General features: G+C 38.1%; 1 pseudogene; it reads left to right on the plus strand.

Annotated features, from left to right (window-relative positions):
* Positions 1 to 1,531: 1,531 nt before the first annotated feature.
* Positions 1,532 to 3,515, plus strand: LOC101703195 (WW domain-binding protein 11 pseudogene; annotated as a pseudogene).
* Positions 3,516 to 16,927: the final 13,412 nt, after the last annotated feature.

The raw sequence follows: 16,927 nt of genomic DNA on the forward strand, positions 1-16,927 counted from the left end.
TTCTGACTATTGATCCACAGGGAAAAAGCATTCATGTTCACAAATGTAAAATACAGTTTTTTTCTCCCTCAAAAGTAACAAATATAGATTTTTTCAAGTAGCAATTTAAATTCAAAGGTTACATTATATGTACTTGAATATAATTTTTTTAAAAAACTTACGCTATTCTATGTTACAGCCAATTAATAGATAGTGGGCAAAGAAAGATGAAGGGAGCAAAGAGGATATCCTAGCATAATGATCTGCTGAGGGAAAAAAGAGCTAGATATACACATTTTAACAAAGGGAGGAGAAAAAACAGCCTAGGGATGGCAGGGGTGGGAGGAAGGATGTGAAGGGACTCCCCTGAGTGTCTTGATGTGGTCCCTGGCCTTTGAACAGTTGATAAGCATTTTAACATTTAAAAATGTCTAGCAAACTACTTTTCTGAAGTCTCATATAATTCTTATGACTATTTCAACTCTAACAGTTTAGAGCAGTGGTGGCAAACGTATGGCATGCATGTTATTTATTTTTCTTTTAAGACAAAAGATGTTAATGTATGTGTTGTTTTTTTCTAAACTAAAACCTCAGTATTCAGGTTCAATTGCAGTGCTGGCACCTCGTAATAAATAAGTTGGTTTGGAGTTGTAGTTGGGGCACTTGGTCTTTAAAAGGTTCGCCATCACTGGTTAAAGTATTAGCAGACCAACCGTAGACATTTGACTTTATACTGAAGAAACAATAATGTCTTAATTCCTGAGTAATAAGAGCTACCGGATTGTCCCTGTGGTCACCACAGTGCACATGTATGACATTAAATGCATGTTAAATTCAACTGAAGATGGTGGAGGCTGAGATTTTATTTCTCCAAAATAACAATCCTTCTTCTAGTTATGCTAATTAGATATGATGATAACCTAGACAAACACATGATCCTTGATTACATACAAGTTTGAGGAAGCTAAAAAGCTAAAAATAATATTGAAATAGTCACTTGGTGACTTGATTCTCTGAAGAAAGAAGTGAAGGTCCAATTTTAGCATATCTATAGATACAGGAAGATGAATATTGGCTAATTTGATGTCTTCTTTTTTTAGCGAATTAAACAGTTGTTTGCATTATGCAATCATACTTCTGCTTCTATTTTCAAAGTTCACAATAGACTTTTTGGTGGTATGGGAATTATTGAACCCTGGGCCTTCCCACTGAGCTACATTCTCAGTCTTTTTTAAATGTTTTATTTTGAGGGAGGGAGTCTAAGTAGATAAGTTGCCCAGGATGGGTTTAAACTTGTGATCCTCGTGCCTCAGCCTCCCACAATAGATTTTTAAAAGAAGTTTTGTTTTCTCAAGGGATTAAAAAGGTTTTTGCAGTAAGGTTTCCATATGGCAGAGGCTAGAGGGTTGACTGAGAGGCAGAGATGAAGGCCCTTAGGAAGTATAGGAGGCCGGGAATTGTCCCCTCCCTTCCTCTAGCAGTCCTGGGAGCCCATCAGAAGTGTCGTTGTGTTTTTTTTTTTAAATAAGTAAACCTTAAACAGACTGCCAATATGGGGCAGAGATCGAAATCATCCACCAAGTGGAAAATTTATGAACTCTACAGACCAAGCTCGAAAGAAAGTGTGCAACAGAAAATTGAAGAACAGCATATGGTGGTATGAGCTGCAGTTTTAAAAATGAAATATCCCAGACAGATTATCTAGGACATGGAGAAACTGGATGAAATGAAGTTTAACCCAGTGCAACAACCACAGTTAAATGAGAAAGCACTGAAAGACAAATGTAAAAAGCTTTGAGAAACCTTTGAATATATCCTACAGTTTTATGATAGAGAATCCAGATATTTTCAAAGAATTGAGAAAGCTAGAAGTAGCATATGAACAGAAAAGGGCTCAACTTTGTCAATATTTTGATGCTGTTGAGAATGTTTAGCAAGGAGAAGTAGAGAGTATTCCTTTGCCAGATGTGATATATGCTCTTTCCAATATTGTAATCCAGGACATTCCACTTCCTGGTGCCCAGCTGCCCTCCATCACTAAGAACATTTCACCCTATAGATGTCCAAAACAAACAGTTTCTATCCTTCCTCTTCTTGAACGTGATGCTCCATGTTTGCCTCCTGGTAGAAAACCTCCTGGTCCTCCACCTGATCCACCTCTGCCCCAAGTCTTACAGATGTATGGCCCTAAAGTGGGCTTTGCTGTAGATCTTCCTTGTAGGTGAGATGAAGACGTGTCATATCATCCTAATCTTGCACAATACGGTCATGACAATGATGTCTGCAGCACCAGGAAAGATGATGGCTATCCTGACCACATGGATCAAGATAAGCATGGCGACAGTGCTGATGACAGTGACACTGACAGATCAGATGGAGAAAGCGAGAGGGGTGAAGTTGTACACAGTGATGATAATGAGTGAGACAACACTGAAGAAAAACAGGTCTGAGGGTATAGTTTGCAGATCTGCCTGGAAAATCAAGAGAGAAAAAAACATGAAGGAACTGACTCCTCTTCAAGCCTTGATGCTTCAAAAGGCAGATCAGGAAAGCCCTGAGGAGGGATAGTAAGTAGAGAAATTTTTAGAGGACGATGATGATGATGATGATGATGATGATGATGATGATGATGATGATGATGATGATGATGATGATGAGTCTGAAGCAGAAAAGCAATCACAAAAACAGCATAACGAGGATTCTCATTCTAAGGGCTCATCTACTGCTTCTTTTCAGCAGCAGGCTCCCCCGCAGTCTATTCCTCCTTCTCAGCTCCAAGCCTCTCCCATTCTAGGGCCACCTCCTCTTGGACCACCACCTGTTTCACCTCCAGCCTTCTTCCTGGGCCACCTCCAGGGGCTCCTCCATTCCCAAGACCACCTGGAATGCCAGCACTCTGAGGGCCTTTACCAAGACTTTCAACTCCAGGACCACCACCAGGCCAACCCATGGCCTTCCCCCCAGGTCTACCTCCTGGTCCTCCTCAGGGATGCCCACCAAGACTACCTCCCCCTGAACCTCCCAGTACCGCTCTCCTCTGTCCTGACATGACTCAGCCACCTTTGGTGTCTCTACTTGGACCTGCCCCACCTGGGCTTTTCCCAGCAGCTCCCTTGGCAAACCCAGGGGTGGTGAGTGCCCCACTCAACTTCATTCAGTGACCCAAGGTGGATGATACAAGTGCAGCTGCTGCTGAGAAGAAAGCCACATTAACCATCGATGCCAAGCCATGGATCACTAATCTCAAGGCAGAGATTATTGGACTTGTGCCCTCTGCACTGAGGGGATGTTGGGAGAATAAAGAGGCCACTGCTGCCCCCTAAAGAAAGTCAGAGGATGGTTCTGCTGTGCCTCTTGGCAAGGCAGCTCCCAAATCTGGTCCTTCTTCTCCTTTTTCAGTACACATTAAGAATGATGTTTATGAAGCTTTCATGAAAGACATGGAAGGGCTTCTGGGACAGCTCTTGATGCCAAAACAGGCTTCTGTTCACAGCAGCTTTTCATGGAGCAAGACACTCATATTGAAACTTAGGTGAAAGAGCTACTTCCACTCTCAGGTATTTTCCAAATTCACTTCAAGGATTATCCTAGAGTTTGTTATCTTTAGAAGATGACTAAATATGAAAAGGTAACAAGAAATATGAATTTTAAGGTACAAAAGTAAGAGCAGGAGGATCACAAGTTTAAGCCCAGCCTCAACAACTTATTGTTAGTGAAACCCTGCCTCAAAATAAAAAATAAAAACACTTGCGGATGTACCTCAGTGCAAAGACCTGGGTTCAATCTCCAGTACTGGGGAAAAAACATAAAAATTGATACCTTTTCATCAGTCTCAAATATTGAACTAATTACCCTCTAGATTCGCTTTTCTGGGTAACCCATCTCTAGTGTTCCTGTTTACACAATGTGGCAAACTGGCCTGTCTTTTCCTGCTTGTGGAGCATCAAAACTTTGTAAAGTGCCTATTTCATCTCACTTAGGGTATTGTTTATCAAATTGCGAGCTGACTAGCTGTATTCTTTCCGTCTACTTTGTGCCCATGTAGGGTCCTCTGATTTGATGATACCATCATATTTCCTCTTAACACCTCTCAGTCTTCAAGGACTCACTGGAAGTTTCAAAGAAAGTCTTTTTTTACTGTACTTCTCTGCACTGCACGAACAGCAATCCCTGTTACCAGAAAATATGCAAGTCTTTTAAAAGTGTATCATTTTTACTTTATTTTTCAAAGTTTTAAAATTGCTTTCACACAACAAAATATTTGAAAATATGGTTTTCACTTAATTATCTTCCCAGTGGATACATTTCATACTGCTTATTGCTACTTGCTCCACTGGTTGGATGGGATTAAGTTAAAACTTGGATTTCATGCCTGTCTTGCAATCTTTGCTCATCTGTTATGTCTTTCAATGTTTTATCTTTATCCTGCTGCTCTTAACAGCACACCATTGCTATGACAACTTTGATGACCTGGCTAAGAAGTTAGAATAAACACAGACAATAATCTAGCTTTGGAGCCTCTCAGTGGTATCTGGTGAACCTGTGCAGGCAGGAACTTTTCCATAGAACTGATGTCAGTTTCCACCCAGAAGAGAGTCAATATTTGCAGAGGTCAAATGTTTTATTTAGCCTAAATCTTAGTGTGAGCATCATAAATGCTTGTGTTTTAAAGGGGATTTCCATTTCTCTTTAAAGAGCAAGGAGATTATTTTCACTTCAATTCAAACACCAAGGGGAACCCTTATCTGGTTTTCTATTTCAATCTGCCCCACACAACCCCATCCCATTTTCAAACCAACTGTACATACAGCAAGGATGGTTTAAATGGCTTGGTCCACAAATCTCCATCTTTGTGAAGAAAATATGAGGGACACTTAGTCCCTTTACAGTTTGTTCTTGTTAACAGACAAATAGCTGTCTGCATTTCCTTGAACTTCTGAGTTGCAGGTGTGCCAAGATGGAATCTGAATTTTTTCTTGATCTTTAATTGACCTGGAATGTCATACCCCAAAGTGGTAGCTGTTTTCCCTACTAAATCTTTGTAAAACCTATCAGAAGAAAGAAGGAGAACTAGTAAGAGAAGGAAGAGAATAAAAAGTTTAAAGATCAAGAGAAAGAGGAGAAGGTATCTGTATCTATCTACCTACATACCTACTTATCTACCTGTCTGTATCATCTCTCCACTTATTTCTCTTAAAACCCATGAAAATAGTTATTACTCTTGTTTTTTTGAGATAAGATCTTGCTACGTTGCCCGGGCTAATCTCCGACATGTAGGCTTAAGCCATTCTTCCACTTTAACCTCCAGAGTGGCTGGGACTGTAGGGACTACTACACCTCCATGTAGAGCTTATTACATTTTTTTTTTTTGGTTAATATCCTCAACCGAGGCTGAGCCTTTGTGTATGTGTGCTTTATATTTTTTATTCTCATCCTCACATTTCTGAGGGAAAATGATTATAATAAATAGTAATGTTGGGCCGGGGATTTAGCTCAGTGGTTCTGCCGCCTGTTGGCAAGCGCAAGGACCCGAGTTCGATCCCCGGTACCAAAACAAAACAAAAAAAAGTAATGCTGTCTGACAATACCAACTATGTAGTAGAGTGGGGCATGGACTTAACAGATGGAAAACATAGTAGCCTAAATGTATTGAATGCCTTTTGTGCACCAAGTACTGTGATACCCAATCTAAAAACGAGCTGTTTTGAGATATAACAGAAACACAATCAAGCACATACATGTAATCAATTAACTGTACAATCTGGTAGTTTTTGATGTAGGCATAAGCCCACCACCACAATCAAGATAGTATTCATAATCATTCACCCCTCCCCCAAGTTTCTTCCTGAGCTTTTGTAATCCATCCCCTTCTCTGCCTCTTTTAAAAAAAATTTTAAGTGATCACTTGCTCTCTGTCACTTTTGATTCATTTGCATTTTCTAGAATTTTATATAAATGGAATCAAGCAATACTTTCATTTACCTTTTTTCTTCACTTGGCATAATTATTTTGAGATTATCAAAGTTACGGCATGTATTACAGTATTAGTTAATTTTTCTGTTGTTGAATAGTTTTCCACCACAATCTGTTTATCCAATTTGTTGGGTTTACCTATTTTATCTATACAAATAAATTTGCTCTGAACATTCTTATACAGGTTTTTTTGTGTGTGAAAGCATTCTTTCATTTCTCTTGGAGAAATATCTAGAAGCGGAGTGACTGAGTCATATGATATGTGCAGATTCTACTTTAAATTTAATTATCAAAACATTTTGCAAAAGTAATCATGCCATTTTATTTATTTATTTATTTATTTATTTTGGTACCGGGGATCGAACTTGGGTCCTTGTGCTTGTGCAGCAGGCAGCGAAACCACTGAGCTAAATCCCCGGCCCTAATCATGACATTTTAAATTCCCACCAGAAGTATGTAAGAATTCCAATTTTCCCATATTTTTGCCAACACTTTATATAGTCATTCTTTTAATTTAAAGCATTCATGTTTTTTGTGAAGTGGCATCTTACTATCATTTTAATTTGGAACAAAATATATGGATGAAATGGGAGAGCATTATGTTAAATAAAGTAGATCAGGCACAGAAAGATAAGTACTACCTGATCTTACTCAGATGTGGGAAATAAAAATGTAGGTCTTGGGTGCAGGGGATGTAGACCAGCGGTATAGTGCCTGCCTAGCATGTGTGAGGCCCTGGTTTCAATCTCTAGCACCTCAAGAAAAAAAAAACTGAATGCACAGAATTTGAGATTAGAATTGTGCTTACCAGAGCTAGAGATATTGGTCATTGTTTCATGTGCTTATTTTCTATGGGTATATGTTCTTTGGCAAAGTATTTATTCAAATTTTTTTGTGATTTTTATTGTTTTGTTTATTATTTCATTTTTTGAGTTCTTTACATATTCTGGATAGAAGTGATTTATTTGGATACAAATGTTTTTATGGTTTAAAATATTTCCCTTACTTTATAGCTTGTCTTTTCATTCCCTTTACAATGTCCTTCAAAAGGAGAAGTTTGTTGTTTGATGGAGTTAAAATTTTCAGTATTTTATGGATCATGCTTTTGGCATTGTATCTAAAAAAATCTTTGAGTATTTAAAGTTTGTTATCTTTTTATTTGGAAACAATTTAAAACATACAGAAATGCTGCAAAAATAATTGTGTATACTAATATAACCTTTACCTGGCTTCACTTCTTGTTAACATTTTACCTTATTTGCTTTATTATTTCTCTCTCTCTCTCTCTCTCTCTCTCTCTCCATTCATTATATTCATTCACCCCTAAATACTTCCATATCTCCTTTGTATGTTTGTAACTTCTTTAGGGAAGTTATCAACTTTGTATGTTTGCATTGATGTACTATTACTTTTATATAAGCTACCATCTATATATTTATATTTCAGCTTCTTCTCTTAGCCTAAACATGACCTTTATATCATTTCCCACTTCCAGTACAGAGTTTAATCTAGGGTCAAGTATTGCATTTCATTATCATATTCCTTTAAACTCCTTTAATCTGGAACATTCTATAAACTTTCTCCATGTTTTTATGACATAGATATTCTCAAACTTGCTTTTTAGGAGTTTGTCAGATGCTTCTTCATGAATGGATCCAGGCTGTGCATTCCAGGTGGAGGTGATGGATATGTCAGGGTATCATGGCTGGAGACATTGCGTATCGCCTCCATTATACATGTTAATTTTGATCACCTGGCTAAATATTTGTCCAAATTCTCCACTTTATAATTACTATATCTCTCTGGTGACTAATAGGCAGTAACTCTAAGGGGAGATACTTTAATGGTATGTAAATATCCTCATCATCAGAATTCACCTAAATTTAACATCCAATGATTTCCATTTTACCCCATCTTTATTACAATGCTTGCAAAGTATGGACTTTTCAGTCCCATCACATCCTTTACAATTAGCAGTCAGCATCCAGCATTTGACCAAGCACTTTTCTTTCTTTCTTTGTTATTGATACGAACTTATGATTTCCACTCTTCCCAGTGTTTCATAATTATGCCTTGATTATTTCAATGCTCAAATTTCCCAGATTTGGCAAGTGAGAGCACCTTTAAGCTAGCTCCTATGGCCCTGTGATGGGCTTCTAGTACTGTTCAAGCATTTCATTGCTTTCTGATATGACTAGCTGTCCCAGATTTATCTGGTTCTTTCCCTGCCTGAGCTCTGGAATCAGCCAATTAGTTCTCTGTGTTGCCCTAGTTTGGTGAAGGATGGTGTTAGAGACCCAGGTCTAGGCTCAGTTTTTAAAAACTTTCCAGTTTTTATTATCTTAAAAATCATTACTTTAGCCGGGTGTCGTGGTGCATGCCTGTAATCCAGAACTCAGGAGGCTGAGGCAGGAGGATTGCCTTGAGTTCAAGGCCAGCCTGGGCTGCATAATGAGTTCAAGGCCAGGCTGAACTACATAGAGAGACCCTGTCTCACAAAATTTTTTTTAAAAATCATTACCTTATAGATTCTAATTCTAGACTAGCTGCATGGAGAGTTACTACACTAATATGTTTGTACACAAATTATATTTGGCTTTCTAAAAATTATATTTTAATTATATTGGCTTTCTAAAATAATACTATTAGCCTCAACTGGACACAGTGTGATATGGCACAGAGAATCTGAGAAAACAGCTGCCTGAACCCTTTGTGGTTAGTTACTCTATCACCTCTCTTTCCAGATAATGGAACTAAGGCTAAGACAAGGGAAGAGTGTTATCTAAATTCATAAAGTCAAGCAAGGACAGAGGTCATCTGTTTCTGTTCCACAATATTTTCATGATACTATGTTACCTGTTACATTTTCCCTGATAGTATTTTTAAAAGCAAAGTACTTGAATAAGGAAAATCCCTGTGACTTCTAAAGCATTTTCAAGACTACAACCATAAATAGCTCTACACTTTGGTTTTAGTCTGGGTGTAGCTGTCCACCAAGGAGTGCGTAATGAGTACAATTCACTTAATAACTTTACTAATTATTTTTCAAGAGGAGGGAAACTATTCATTAATTTTGCAGTTTTCAATCCCTTAAGTGCAAAGCCACAATTTTAATTAGCTCAGCCCCACAACCGTTGTCAACTGCTTTTGCCTCCATTTGCCAAACAAAGTCAAAGAAACTCAGGGAGCTTAAGCAACCTGTCCAAGATCAACATGTGGAATGATAATAATTAGCATTTGATGTGAGGCCTAGTACCTTTGTGTCCTTGTCTCTGTAACTGGCTTCCTGCCAATCACCTCTGCAAGGTGAGGGTGAGTTTCATGGATCGTCCTTAAAGTAACAGTGTGTATTGGCTCAGGGAGAAGCAGGACACCTGGAAAAATGAAAAAGCAGGTAACTGCTTTTGTCTGACACAAATGTCTGTGGCTGGCAGGGAGCCAAGGACGGAGGAGTTATGAAGGGCTGTAGTGTTGGCTTGTCGAATGGGGAGCACAAACTTGTGGAATCGTTTTTTTGCGGTTTAGGATAGGTGTTTAGGATAGGTCACATAATCTGCTATCTGGAGTTACCTCAGTGAAACTGACTTGGATTCAGGGATTAGTCTGCACAATGTTCTCCTAAACTGGATCACAGAACTTGTGGAGGGTAGGATGCAGATGACTTAGTTAGAGAAATTGCCTAGGGCTACAATATACCCCATAAATATTGTCTGGCAATTGAATAAATAAAATTACATTTGTGTACTCCTAATTTTCAAATACATCTAGATTTCGTTATGATTGATTCAACAGTTGTTAGTCAATTTGGATTAGCTTTTCATAATTTGTATTTTTTCCTATTCAACATAGAGCAAAAGTACAAAAATGCTATTATGGAGCATCCACAATTTTCCTCATGCTTAGACTCCAAAAGGTCAGTGTCATTTGGACTATGCAATCACCAAAGTTTTCTTAGGCAAAAGAACATTCTCTTACTCAGAAATGCATTTCTGGTTATTTCTAAAGAATCCACTTCAACCCTTGAAATAGAAAATAAATTGCTCAGGGCTCTTCAGGATCTGAAAGAAAAAACAAATTAGAGAGAGTTCTGAACAGTGGAATGGCATGATTAAATAAGAGATGGATTACAGAGACATCTTATAAAGAAAATTGAAGTGGACATGGGTTTGAGTAAGCACTAGCAGGGGAACAGAAGAGGAGAGGATGAGAGATAGCATAATGATTACCTGGGAGATGGAAATGCCAAGAATACAGATGTATTACTGCGCTGGGTATGAGGTAGATGTAGGGTTTCTGGTATTAAATTGTAGAAGAGCAAGAAGTTTGCATTTCCCACAGGTACTTCCTAATTCACAATCATCACAACACAATGAAATTCAGAACAGAAAAGCAAAGAAATAAATTTATTATGCATTTAGTATTTGGGAAGAGAAACTTTGGAAAAACTGTAGACATCATAAATGAAAACAAAACTTTAAAAAATGAATTTTAAAACTCAATGATTTACAAGATTTCTGAAGACTATTTTAAAGCAGCTTATTGGAAGATCAGTACAAATACAAGCCAGAGTTCAATATTACCACAAGCTTGGAAGAGAGACTCTTATATGGCTTGATGGCTTTTAAGAGACTGCTAGGCTACTTTTCAATTCCGATAAAAAAACACATGACATAAAATTTACCATCTTCACTATTTTTAAGTGTATGGTTCAGTACTGTTAAGTATATTTACATCGCTGTAAAACAAATCTCTAGAGGTGTTTTCATCTTGCAAATGTGAAACCATACCCATTGAACAATTCCCCTTTCCCCTCCCTCACCCTCTGCTAACCATCATTTTACATTGTTTCTATGAATTTCACTACTTTTAATAAAGAGAACAGATACAGAACAGAATTCATCTTTTGTGACTGACTTATTTCACTTGGTATAATGTCCTCAAGTTTTATCCATGCAGTAGCATGTGACAGAGTTTCCTTCCTTTTAGAGTTGAATAATATTCCATTGTATGTATGTGCAATATTTTGTTTATCTGCTCCTTGTTCTTCAGACATTTGGCTTGCTTCCACCTCTTGCCTATTATAAATAGTGCCTGTCAATGTTTCTACTTTTAATTTTCATTTAGAATTTAGTGCATTTATGTGAATACCTATACTATTTACTATTCCTTCCAAACCCAAGGTATGAAGATCAACTGTACAAAACTGATCTTTTCCATGCTCAAGAAAACAAGTTTTAAGAAGTCCCATAACCAACTGCTAAACAAAACAAATAAGCAAAAAGATCCATGAGTATTTGAGTAAGGCATTCCTCATTTAATAACCAAGTTATGGTCCTGCAACTAGGTTGTTCAGTGCATTGATCACTAAATGAGGAACAGTATATAGTATGTACATTACAATATTCAGAACAAAGAAATAGTTAAAGGAAATTCCAACTTGATGACTGCTTTTATTTGTATAACTCTTACATGCAGTACTGTAATATAGAACAGAACATAAAATACTGTACTATACAGTACAATTGGGGAAAATTACAATACTGTATAAACAAGGTGTACTGTACCAAAAAAGATATTGAGGCTCTATAAACAAAATGAACAGAACTATACAAAAAAAAAAAAGACTGGTCATAAGCCTGAGTGGTGGGTTGTAAGTCTGAACAGTCGTTAAAGAGGCTGGTCATTAAACGAGGAATTGTATGCTACCACTGAGCAGCAGTAAATCCACTGATCACTTGCTGAACTAGAGTCTTAAGGTTATGCCCTATCTTGACAATGGGAGGGTAATGAAAGATTTCAAAATGCAAATTTTCTGCAAATTCTTTATTGTATAATTCTTTTTACACAGTGGAATAATATAGCCTAAAATCCAGATGATTTGGCAATTATTTCCTTCTAGATTAGTGGTTGCCAAGCCCAGTCAAATTCACAATTCCCTAGACATCTTAAAACTGTGTATTGGTGAATCCCATCCATAGCTGCTAAGTTAGCAACTCCAGAATTGGAAATTCTTGCTTCAGTTTTATCCACAGGCTGTAATCAGAATGCATGAAGCCGCAAAGTCTTCTTTTGCTATGGTGGAGCCTAAAGCCCTTTCAAGAAGCTTCTGCCTTCTTGATCAGCCATGGATGTGTCTACTCAGTGTCAGCACTGGTCTGCTGCACTTCTGTGGCCTCTTCCCTGTCAGCACTTCACCTTCTACCTAGTCCACTGCCCATTTTTCTCCACAGCCATCATTGACTGGTCCTGCTACTACCCCCAACATAATATCTCTGTTCCCTTATCTGCATCAGAGCTTCTGGGATTCTCATGGTGGCAATTAGTTAAACTGCTAAATTATTAATTGAGATGTACCAACAGGTTGCCTCTCTGCTCCCAAGTGACAGTTCCCTTTGTCAGAAGCCTCCAATGGTCGTGATTGTCTTTAAAATATCTCCGTCTCCTCTCTCTCTCTCTCTCTCTCTCTCTCTCTCTCTCTCACACACACACACACACACACACACACACACACATACACACACACACACACACAAACACTGTCATTTTTGTTGCCTCATCTGGCAAATATATCCTAGCATGAATAAAAAAAGGGGAGGGAGAGAAAGATTTAATATCTTTCTCATTATGATTTAAATACTCAAATCCCTGGCCTATACTCATCCATACCCAGCTACAGATGTTCTCTAAATTGGCACATATTTGTCATCTCTCCCCCTCCCCTAAATGTTCCCAAACTAACAGGACATTAAATGAGAAAATGCCTCTCCATAAAATTTGCTCATTTTACTATTTGTCTCCCTCCACATAGCATCCTTCTCATCATCTGTAATGTGGAATCAATCACATACCCCCGGGAAGGTTGTTCATTGGTCATTTACATGATTAAAGAATGAAGAAAATGAGACACTTCAAAGAATAGAGGTGTTTTAATAACCTCCAATTTGAATCCCTTCTCACGACCTATCCCCTACCGACATAATTTAACAACTTCATCCTCTCTCTGAGAGGAAATTTTGGATTTTCCCCTATGTAATGCAGTATTTTATTTATTAAGGGATGCCAAGAATACACCAGCCCATTAAGCCCTATGGGAAACCCTATTCTGGCTGAAACAGGAAGATCACCATGGATACATCTCTGCTCCACTGGATGATCAGCAACAGCTGTGAGCCAAGCTTGGGTGCCTTTTCAGACTGCTTATCACACAAATTATATTAGGTAGAACCATAAATGCCACATCTCACTTAGTGACAGAAGAATCAGACATCTTCAAACAAGTTTTCCTGAAATCAAAGTACATATTCAACTTTCCCCAGAATCTCCTAGATCTGTGTGAAATTCCCTAACCTTTAGTGACTACCCTTACTATAAAGTAAATGAATGGAATTCCTGCCTAATGAGCCTCCACCCAAACTTTCACCCCAAACTCTGAATTTAGCAGGTGGAGCAAGCAAGAAAGTAGAAGCACCTTCAGAGAGCAGCTTGCAGCCTTTACCTCCTCAGTTTTATATATATCACAAATATATGGCTTCTGCCAAATAGGCATCTATCTTTGTTAGGAATACCTGACTTAGCCAGGTATGGCGGTGCATACCTATAATCCCAGCACTTTAGGAGGCTGAGGTAAGAGGATTGAAAATTTAAGCCAAGCCTAAGCAGCTTCATAAGACCCTTTCTCAAAATTAAAAAAAAATAAATAAATAAAAAGGGCTGGAGATGTAGCTCAGCGTAAAGGCCCTTGGTTCTATCCCCAGTAACACACACGCACACACACACACACACACACACACACACGGCCTGACTTGCTCTCTGATATGTATGACCCACTTGCTTTCCAAAGGAATAGTAAACTTGCAGAATCTGAAGTGAGGTGACAGCAAAGAAGTGGAAACACCCTGGATACTCTGTAAGAGTTTGGTAGTTATGTCCACATGACATATGCACAAGGAGCCCCACTCTGAGACAGATTGTTTTGTATACCTTGCCCCTACTACTATGCTTTGAGCAGTCTGAGCTTTGCTATAAGTGATTTTCTCTTATTGAGAGGAAGCATGCCACTGGTAAGCAAAAAGTGATGGCAGTAGTCTCAGAAAAATCAGTGAGTAAGACTACTTCAGAGTCAAGTGTGGTACTGGGGATTGAACCCTGGGCCTCGACACTGAGCTGCATCCCCAGCACTTTTCTTATTTGTTTTATTTTGAGGTAGGGTCTCGCTTAATCACTAAATAGCCCTGGCTTGGCTTGAACTTGTGATCCTCCTGCTTCAGCCTCCCAGTGTGCTGGGGTTACAGGTGTGTGCCACCACCCTTGGCAAAACCAACATTTAATGCCCTTCTCTCAGACTTGATGCAAAGATTGAGTCTACATTCTTTATCATGAAAACTCCGATTTTCCCATAGCAGTGTCCCACATAAGGCCTCCCTTGAAAACATCACTGCATAGTCTATTGCCTTAAAAAAAAATCTTTCCGATGACCCTTTATATGTAGCTTTGTTCTGTCCACTTCTTTAAATGAGACCAAATTAAAAACTTTCAGGAATATTAAGATACATGATAGGGCATTATTCACATTGATATCCAGAAGAGCAGAAAAGTAATAAATAAATTCTAAACAAACAAATCTATAAATAAAAAGGTCAATGAAGAAAATACATTGGGGAAACCAACATTTGCATTTTCTGTATAAACAATCCAATCAGAGTCTTTAGTGAATCTATTAATACTGACAAACCTGTGAATTTTTTTTTGGTACCAGGGATCGAACTTGTGTCTTTGTGTCTGCAAGGCAGGCGGTGGAACCACTGAGCTAAATCCCCGGCCCAAACCTGTGAATTTTAAGAGCTCCTAATGAGAGAATTAACACAATCTAGAAAAGACCAATGTGCTATATGAAAACTTTAGCAGATACTCAGTGTAATTATGGAATAATTGATGAAAATCACCTGAAAGCTTTGGGCTGTAAAAAGAGCAAATAATACTCTGTATGAAGATAGGATTGGCATGAAAAGGAAATTTGCAGGATTAAAGTCTGAGAAGCCAAGTGCAGTGGCACACACCAATAATCCAAGCTACCCAGGAGACTGAAGCAGGTGGATCACAATTTCAAATTCAGCTTGGGCAATGTAGTAGCTTAGTGAGACCCTGTCTCAAAATAAAAAATAAAAAGTGGTAGAGCACAGCACTTGCCTTGCATATGCAAAGCCCTGGGCTCAATCCCCAGTGTGGTCCTCCACAAACCATTTGAGAAGCAGCTCTAAAATCCAAGTTTAAAATAACCCTAATCATCAACAAAGGGAAGGTTGTATATATTTCTTGATTAGAAAAACAATCAGAAAAGAACATATGTCGAGTCAAATATCAAGCAGGTTAGCACAAATCTTACAACTAGGAGGAAACAAAGCCCTGGTAACAGTAAACACCTACTACGTGGGGCTTTATCATCAAAGCTCAATGCACACTCCAGAGATATTTTAACAAAGTTTTTAAACACAAGGATCAAAGACAAAGCTAAAGGGAAGCAGAGCATAGAGGATTCTTACCAAAATAAGCATATTGCTCTATTTCAAGGTATAACATAAGACACATTAGGAAAGGGCAGGAGATGAAAGAGGTAACAAAAATCCTGGTCACTGTAAAATGTTGAAGACCACTGGACTGTGGGGTCAACAGAAAGGGTACATTTTTTATCTTCAATCCCCCTACTTATGTTTGAAATCTACAAAGGTAGGAACAGATCTGGCAACCTGTGCAGTCACTTGGGACCCCACACTTGGAAGGATCCTGCACTTCATTTAATGCTCTGCTGTTGCTCTCCTGAAATTTTTAAGAATTTTTGAGCACGAGACACCTGCATTTTCAGTTTTTACTGGGCCTCACAAGTTGTGTAGCCAGACCTGGCTAGGAAGATCATGCACAAGGAATTTTTGAGAATAAGAACAAAAATGCAGCAAAGGAGAAAAACACAGTCAGATTCATAAAAAAATACTAATACAAGTAGCCATCATTTCTATGTTGTAATTTCCGTAATATTTTTTGAAACCACCGATCCATGCATTAGAAAAAATCATCCCACATTAAGGATGTTATTCTGAGATTTTCCCATTCCATTACCATTAGGAGTTTTCATGGTGAATTTTCTTTTTTATGATTCACATTTCAAAATCTACTTTTTAATATTTTGGGACTTAAATAGATTTACAACTCAAGATGTACCAATTCTTTTATTAAATGATATTTGAGGATTTAGAGTCCACATTGGAAATGAAAATGGTTGAAGCCATCCTATGACAATCAAATAAGAATTTGTAAAAGAAAAATTTTAAGTGGTTGTGCTACAGGAAAAACGCAGCAAATTGTCCTCTCAGCAACTACTAAATTATGAATAGTCTGCACATCAACTCGTTGCTTCAGGGATCTCAAAAGCAAGAGGTGCTGCCATTCTAGATCCTTAAAAATTCCCATTTGAGGTCCAAGAGCTTGAAACAGAACCTGATAGGTAATTTTTATCTTAGCTAAAGGCAATCAACTAAAGAAATCATTAACAAGATGCTCCTTTTAAGTGCTATGTGCACACAAAAGGCAGCTTACAGGCCAATCCTTTAAAAAATTAAATAAAGTTTGGTGAAGGACCATGGGTAAGTAGCAGACTCTTTAATGCCGTGCTGACTGCAAAGACGGATCCAGACTTTTTATCTGTCCTTATTGTGGAAGCAAGGCACTGAGATTCTGATTTTACCCTCTCAGCTCTAGAGTACAGAGACCATCTACAAAAGAGTATATTTAAAAAATTTTAACTGTCAAAAAATTACTCAAGATTCTATTATACTTTCATTTTCTCAGTTTAAGTATGGCTGTCTTAGCTGAGATGGAAACAATAATGCTGGCTTAAATTACCTGGGCCTCCTACAAATTTTCTGGAAATAGAAACTTCCAAAACTTAGAAGGGGGGCTTCACAACATTGTTTTATAATGCTTT

Source organism: Heterocephalus glaber, unplaced genomic scaffold (assembly GCF_053883595.1).
Source record: "Heterocephalus glaber isolate CG9 unplaced genomic scaffold, H.glaber_assembly_v1.0 deba00001729, whole genome shotgun sequence".
NCBI classification, from domain to species: Eukaryota; Metazoa; Chordata; class Mammalia; order Rodentia; family Bathyergidae; genus Heterocephalus; species Heterocephalus glaber.